This window comes from Galeopterus variegatus, unplaced genomic scaffold (assembly GCF_000696425.1).
Source record: "Galeopterus variegatus unplaced genomic scaffold, G_variegatus-3.0.2 Scaffold49, whole genome shotgun sequence".
In the NCBI taxonomy this organism is placed as follows: Eukaryota; Metazoa; Chordata; class Mammalia; order Dermoptera; family Cynocephalidae; genus Galeopterus; species Galeopterus variegatus.
Window position 1 is genome coordinate 787,383 of NW_007726160.1, and position 7,774 is coordinate 795,156.

The window sequence follows — 7,774 nt, forward strand, 5'->3', positions numbered from 1 at the left end:
CTAATATGTGCATTTAATGCTATAAATATCCCTGTTAGCAATGCTTTCAGTATATTATCATTTTCAGTTTGCTCAATTAAAAATTTCTCTTGTGATTTCAATACTCCATGATTTTTTTAGAAGTTATTTTTTAAATCTATAAATATTTGAGTGATTTTCTATCTATCTTTTTGTTTTTGATTTCTAATTTAATTACACTGTGGTCTGAGAACATACTTTGTTATAATTTATATTTATTTTAAATTTGTTAAGGTGTGTTTTGTGGCTAAAAATGTAGTTTATCTTGGTGAATGTTCCATGTGAGCTACAGAACAGTGCGTATTCTACTGTCATTGGATGATGTATTCTACAAATGTCAATTAGGCAAGTAGATTAATGGTACTGTTCAGGTCAATTTTATCTTTGCTGACCCTTTGTCTGCTTGATAATATTCATTATTGGTAGAAAGAGGTTGAAGTTTCCAACAATAATACTGAATTTGTCTATTTCTCTTGCATTTCTATTAGTTTTTTCCTCATGTATTTTGACACAGTATTGTTAAGTGCATATATGTGTAGAGCTGTTATGTATTCTAAGAGAACTGAATCCTTTATCATTATGTGATGTCCCTCTTTATCCCTGACAGTCTTCTTTGTTCTGAAATCCATTTTGCCTGAAATTAATAGAGCTACTACAGATTTCACTGGGTAGCATTAATATGGTATATATTTCTTCATTCCCTTTCTTTTATTCTACCTGTTTGTTCATATTTAAAGTGAATTTATTTTTGTCGTCATCATAGAGTTTGGGTTTTTAAATCAACTTTGACTATCTGTCTTTTAACTGATGTATCTAGACTGTTTATAATGTGATTATTTATATAGTTTGAATAATATCTGTTAAATTTGTTTCCTATTTGTCTAATTTATTTTTTGTTTCTTTCTCCCCTTATTTTCTACCTTCACTGATTTTATTTAAAGTTTCATAAGATTGTATTTTATCTCTTCTCTTAGCATGCTTTGGTACTTCTTAAAAACATTTTTTAGTGGTTATCCTGGAATATATAATATACAATTTCTACTAACCTTAGAACACCTTCAAATAATATGTATCTTCTTGGGTAGAATATGTATTTCACAACAGAATTTTTTCAACAACTACTTCTCATTCTTTTGGCATTGCTATCATTTATTACTAATTCATATTTTATAATGTAAATACAATGTGGGTTATATTTCATTTATCCAATAGTTTGAAAGTATTATTGCTCATAACAAACAGATGTCTTTTAGGTCAATTATGAATGAGAAACCTGAAATATTTTATTTTGCCTGTATTATTCATTCTCTGACCTTCTTTCTTTCTTTATGTACATACAAATTTCTGACCTATGTTATTTTTCTTCTTCCTGAAGAATTATTTTAAATTTCTTGCAAGGCAGTTTCTCCAAATAAAATCCCTCTGCTTTTTTTTTTTTTGTTTTATTTATCCCCCACTTTTTAGCTGACTATAGACTTCTGATTGTTGGCTTTTTTTTTTCAACCATATAAATGTCTCACTCTATTTTCTTGTTGCTCTCATGGTATCTGATAAGAAGTTCCTTGCATGTTTCCTTGTTCCTCTACAGTCAATAACATTATCATGTTTCTCCCCACTTTCTGGCTTCCTTTGTTTTGGTTTTCTACAGTTTGAATATAATATGCCTAATTAAGTTGATTTATTATGGAGATTTTTGTTGATTTTTCTTTTGTTTTGTTTGTCAGGGGGTGGAGGATATCCTGTCTGCTGTTCTCTGTGCTTCCTGGAAGAGTGGTGTTGTGTCTTACATTAATATCGAAAAGTTCACAGCCATTGTTACTCCAAATATTTTTCTGCTTCATTCCCCCTTACTTCTCCTTTTAGTAATCTAACATAGCATATGTTACAACTTCTGAAATTGTTCCACAGCCTTTGGATGTTCTGTTCGTTTTTGCCTCCTTTTTCATCTTTGCATTTCAGTTTGAGAAGTTTCTATTGACTTACCTTCAGGTTCACTGATTCTTTCTTCAACCACATCATCTCTGCTGATGAGCTCATCGAAGACACTCTTTACTTCTGTTAAATTTTGTCTTTTTTGATTTTTTCTTAGAGTTCCCTTCCTTCCTCTTGCATTAGCCATGTGTTTTGCATGTTTCCTCCATTTTCTGTTAGATAATTTACCACATTATTCATATTTTAAATTCTAACAATTCTGGCATCTGTGTCATACCTGAGTCTGGTTCTGATGCTTGCTTTTTCTTTTCAGACTGTGCTTTTTCTTGTCTTTTGATATGTCTTCTAATTTTTTCTTGTAAAATGAATGTCGTATCTGGTAGTAGAAACTGATATACATAGGCCTTTAGTGTAAAACTTTCCATTAATGTGCAGAGGCATTAGGTTATACTTAATGATTGTTTTATCTGTAGTTGCTAGCCTTCAAATTTCTCTTCTGTCCTTTTTTTGTCTTCCCTTTTGATTTTAGTCTTTGCTATGTATTTCTCCTCTCAGAAAGTTTGTGTCTTGTAACTCTTGTAGTTCTAATTATAATATAGAAGACTTGTTTGTGTGGTGGTAAAGTTCAGTGGAGAGAAAGCATTCAATAATCTTGCAATTAAATCACATTCTTCCAGTGGCCCTGTGTTTCTGGGCTGTGACATTTATATATGTCTCTCCTGTGGTATAGCTATCTTCCCTTGCCTCTACTCCCTTAGCTGGCTGCAATATTTCCAATATATTTCCTTAAAGCCCTGGCCCATGTTCCTTATGGGAAAGCCCACAAAGTTGTAATACATTCCTAAGATCACAGCCCCTAGTAGTTATTCTCTCTCATTCAAGTCCACCTTCACCCTCAAGAAATTTGTTAAAATTCCCAAGTTACCTTTTATCTGTTCCCCTTGGTTTAAGGTTTTAGCAGCTTCTCTGCTCCATGATAGAAGATCTTGGTTAATCTCTCTGGATGTATCTGTCTCTCAAGATTTTGGAGTGTCAGTTTGCCCAGTGTCCTCAACTCTCTTCTGGGCCTAAGAAAAATAACTGATTTTGTTTTATCCAGCTATTTATTTTTGTAAGGATAAGAATGATGACTTTCTTTTCATATCGAAGCTCGAACCTGAAGTTATCTAATTTTTCACCCATTAAATTCTAATAAAATTAGCTGTTTTTTACATTCATCTCAATTGGAATTAGTCTTTAAAGAAGTCATTCTGATTCTTATGGAGAAATTTGTTTTAAAAATAATTTCAAAATTGGAGTAATATTCTGGGTCCTTATAACAATCATTTAGCTTGGCTTACCTATGCTTGCTCTCAGGAGGATTTAATGTAGAAATAATTATTAGACCACAATCTCTGACAAGGTCTTAAGATATCTATAAACATTCCTCATGAAGCAATTATAATAATACTGATAAATAATATTAAAATGACATCTAATTATTACTGAATCTACTGAGTTTCAGACACAATACCAGGCAATTTGAGATGTATCATTTTCTCTGAACCATATAACAACACCCTCTTTACAGATAAGGAAACAAGGATTGCAGAAGTTACTTATGTTTCATAACTGGTGAGTAACAATCAAAATTTAACTCTAAACACCTAACAAACTATACAATACTAATTTGGAACACAGTTGTTCTTAAAACTTACTTGTTCCTATAAATATGGGAGTGCAGGTATCCCTTCGACCTGATGTTTTCCAATCCTCTGGATATATCCCCAGGAGTGGGATTGCTGGATCATATGGAAGTTCTATCTGTAGTTGTTTAAGGAACCTCCATACTGTTCTCCATAATGGCTGTACAAATTTACAGTCCCACCAACAGTACAGAAAGGTTCCTCTCTCTCCACATCCTTGTCAGCATTTGCTATTCTCTGCCTTTTTTATTATAGCCAGTTTGATTGAGGTGAGGTGATATCCCAAGTGGTTTTGATTTGCATTTCCCTGATGATTAGTGACATTGAGCATTTTTTCATATACCTGTTAGCCATTTGTATGTCTTCCTTTGCGAAATGTCTCTTCAGCTCCTTTGCCCATTTTTTAATTAGAATATTTGCTTTTATGCTGTAAAGTTGCCTAAGCTCATTGTAGGTTCAGGATATTAATCCGTTGTCTGATGCATATTTTGCAAATATTTTCTCCCATTCTGTAGGATATCTTTTCACTCTATTGATTGCTTCCTTTGCTGTGCAGAAGCTTTCTAGTTCGATATAATCCCATTTGTTTATTTTTTCTTTTGTTGTCTGTGCTTTTGGGGTTTTATTCATAAAACCATGGCCCAGTCCTAAATCCTGCAGAGTTTCCCCTATGTTTTCTTCTAGGAGTTTTAAAGTTTCAGGCCTTATATTTAGGTCTCTAATCCATTCTGAGTTGATTTTGGAATATGGTGAGAGGTACAGATCAAGTTTCATTCTTCTACAAATGGATATTCAGTTTTTCAGCACCATTTATTGAAGAGGCAGTCTTTCTCCCATATTTATTGCAGCTCTATTTACAACAGCTAGGTGATGGAACCAAACTAAATGTCCGTCAATGGATGACTGGATAAGGAAATTGTGGTATATATACACAATGGAATACTACCTGGCCACAAAAAAGAATGAAGTTCTACCATTTGAAACAATATGGATGAGCCTGGAGAAAATTATCTTAAGTGAAACAAGCCAGGTACAGAAAGACAAATACCATGTTTTCACTCATAGCTGGGAGATGAATCCATAAATAAATGAATAATAAAGAAAGACAGAGAGAAAGAAAGAAAGACAGAAACAACAATCACAGTAATATGTCAAACTTTTAGAAAACAATAAGTGGAAAAGGGAGGAGAGGGGGAGAGAGAGGGGGTAATTAGGAATTGGTCAATGGACACAAAGAATGATTGTGTATTGTAATGATGAATAAGCTAACCATACTGATCTAACCACCACACATTCTACACAATTATTAAAAATCAATGTTGTACCCCACATGTATATATAATAATAAATAAATAAGTAAATAAATGAATAAATGAAATAAATCCACACATTTATAAGAAGAAAAAAACTTGTTCCTCATACAGGCTGCTAGATTGTTTTTCATTCATATAGAAGAGGCTGTAGTATAATTTCGAGGATTTCTATTTACAATAAATGAGCCTGAGATTCAAAGAAAAAAAATCAGAGTTGCTCAGTTGGAAAAAAAGAGAAGACTGCATGAAGCAATCCTGAAAAACTACCCATAATATGTAGATTAGACAGTTTTAGAACGATTGAGATATACTCCCTGTTAGTATAAATAAAACTTTTATAATGCTTTGATGGTGTTAATAAAACATTTTTAAGTAGCATGTCTTTTAATTCTCCTAAGTATAATTGCTGTTTCATTTTCCACAGGAAAAAAAAGGTAGGTTAGTTCTCAGACTATACAATTCCTTGAATACAAACACAGATATGAGTATGTATTATAAATATTTTCTCACAATTTGTGGCTTACCTTTTGATTCTTTTAATTGGTGGTATCTTTTGACTAGTAAATATTTAATTTTTATAAAGAACGTTTCATTTTTATGGTTCTTGCTTTTTTGATTTTACTAAAATTTTCTTCTGTTTTCTTCTTTTGTTTGGTTTGGGTTTTTTTGTTTGTTGGTTTGTTGGTTTGTTTGTTTTTGAGATAGAGAATAACTCCAAATCATCTTTTTTATATATAGAAAGGGCATACATAGCAAAAAACACACCAAGGAAAGAGTTGCTATGGCCCAGGAGACCAGGCAGGGAAGTGACAGGCCTTCTAAGCCTGTCAGGGGGAAAAGGAGGCTTGAGACAGAGTGGCCAGAAGTGCTGAATGGTGGGGCCCACAGGAAGGAGAAGTTTTCAGCTGGATCACCACTTCTAGTAGGTCATGGGTGGAACTCACAGTGACACCTTTGCTAACTCTTGGGGGGTACAGTTAGTGTTGCCAACTGGAGTGAGATCCACCCCCTGGTTCCTGGAGGTCACCCACCAAGGGACACAGGACGGGAAGCACAAGATGGTTAGTGCAACTTCAGGAGAAGGCCAGGATGAAGGAAGTTTTGCAGTGGCCTGGAAAGGTCCACATACTGAGGCTGAGGTGCTTCCTGTGCCATGCCAGCATTCCACTCTGTCTCTGCCAGGCATTCTCTGACTAGGGCCAAGGCATGGATGATACCTCTCGCTTCAGGTGCTCCATGGCACTCTTGCTGCAAGCAGAGGTGGGCCGGATCTCTTTGTCCATCTTCTCTATGACCGGCGGCAGGACCGTGTAGTTGCTCTGGGAGCTCTAGGCACTAGGTGGCTTCATTGCCTGCCCAGAGCCCATGGACAGCAGTCCAAAGTCATTAAACAGTGGTCTGAAAGGGACAGCAGCTCCTGCCACAGAGCCCAATGGTGATGGTACGTTCCGGCTGTAGGGACCTGGGTGCCTGGTCCAGGGTGCTGGAGCCTGGGGTGCTGCCCTTTTTAAGATGTTAGCTTTTATGTTTCAATTTATACTTAATTGTTAATTAATTTCTACATATTCTGCAAAGAGATGGTTATGTTTTTTCTTTTCCACGGGGATATTCAGTTTCCACAAGGACATTCCACATAGAATCATCACCATTTACTGAAAATATTATCCTTTTTCCATGAATTACCTTGGCAGTTTTGTCAAAGCTCAATAGATCTTATATGTGAGGGTCTATTTAGTCTCTTTCATTTCAATTTCATTAATCTATGTCTGTATTTATGGCAATATCACACTGACTTAACTAGTGTATATTTATCTCAAAATCAGGTACTAGATACTATTTATTTTTGTTAATCTTTTATAATATGTTACAATTTCTGTATAAACTTAGGTAATGGTTTGTCTCTTTCGTTTGTCTTCTCAAAAAAATAACTTGTTTTTTCATTTTATCTTTTGTATCATTTGGGTCTCTGTATCATTTAGTTCTGCTCTGAACTTAATTATTTATTTCTATCTACTAACTGTGGGATTGGATTGTTCTTGTTTTTTCTAGTTCTTTGAGCTGTAGCATTAGGCTGTTTACTTGTAATCTTTCTATTTCTTTGATGTAAGCACTTATTGCTATAAATTCCCGTTAGCGGTGCTTTTGCAGTATCCCAAAGGTTTGGATGTGATATGTCTTTATTTTTATTGGTTTCTAGAAGTTTTTTGATTTCTTGTTTAATTTCTTCTTGGACCAATAGGTCATCTGGGAGCCTGTTGTTTAACTTCCAAGTATTTGTATAAAGTCCTGAGTTTCACTTGCTATTAATTTCTAGTTTTAATCCATTGTGGTCTGAAAAGATACTTGGGATGATTTTGATCTTTTTAAAGTTGTTGCGATTTGCTTTGTGAACTAGCATGTGGTCTATCTTGGAGAATGTTCTGTGTGCTGATAAGAAGAATATATATTCAGTACTTGTTGGATGAAATGTGTAAATATCTGCCAGGTCCAAATAGTCTAAAGTGTAGTTTAAATCCTGTGTTTCTCTGTTGATTTCTTGCCTGGATGATCTGTCTAATGATGAAAGGGGGTGTTCAGGTCTCTCATTATTATGGTTTTGGAGTCTATCTCTTTCTTTAGGTATAATAGTGTTTGCTTTATATATCTGGGTGTTCCATTGTTGGGTGTGTATATATTTATGATTGTTATGCCTTCTTGCTGGATATATTCTTTTATCATTATATAGTGGCTGTCTTTGTCTCTTTTAATGGTTTTTGGTTTAAAGTCTATTTTATCTGATATGAGAATAGCTACTCCTGCTCATTTTTGGTTTCCATTTGTGTGAGA

At 34.3% G+C, this 7,774-nt stretch overlaps 1 pseudogene; it reads right to left on the minus strand.

Annotated features, from left to right (window-relative positions):
- Nucleotides 1–6,010: 6,010 nt before the first annotated feature.
- LOC103590481 lies at nt 6,011–6,315 on the minus strand (annotated as a pseudogene).
- Between the last annotated feature and the right edge of the window lie 1,459 nt (nt 6,316–7,774).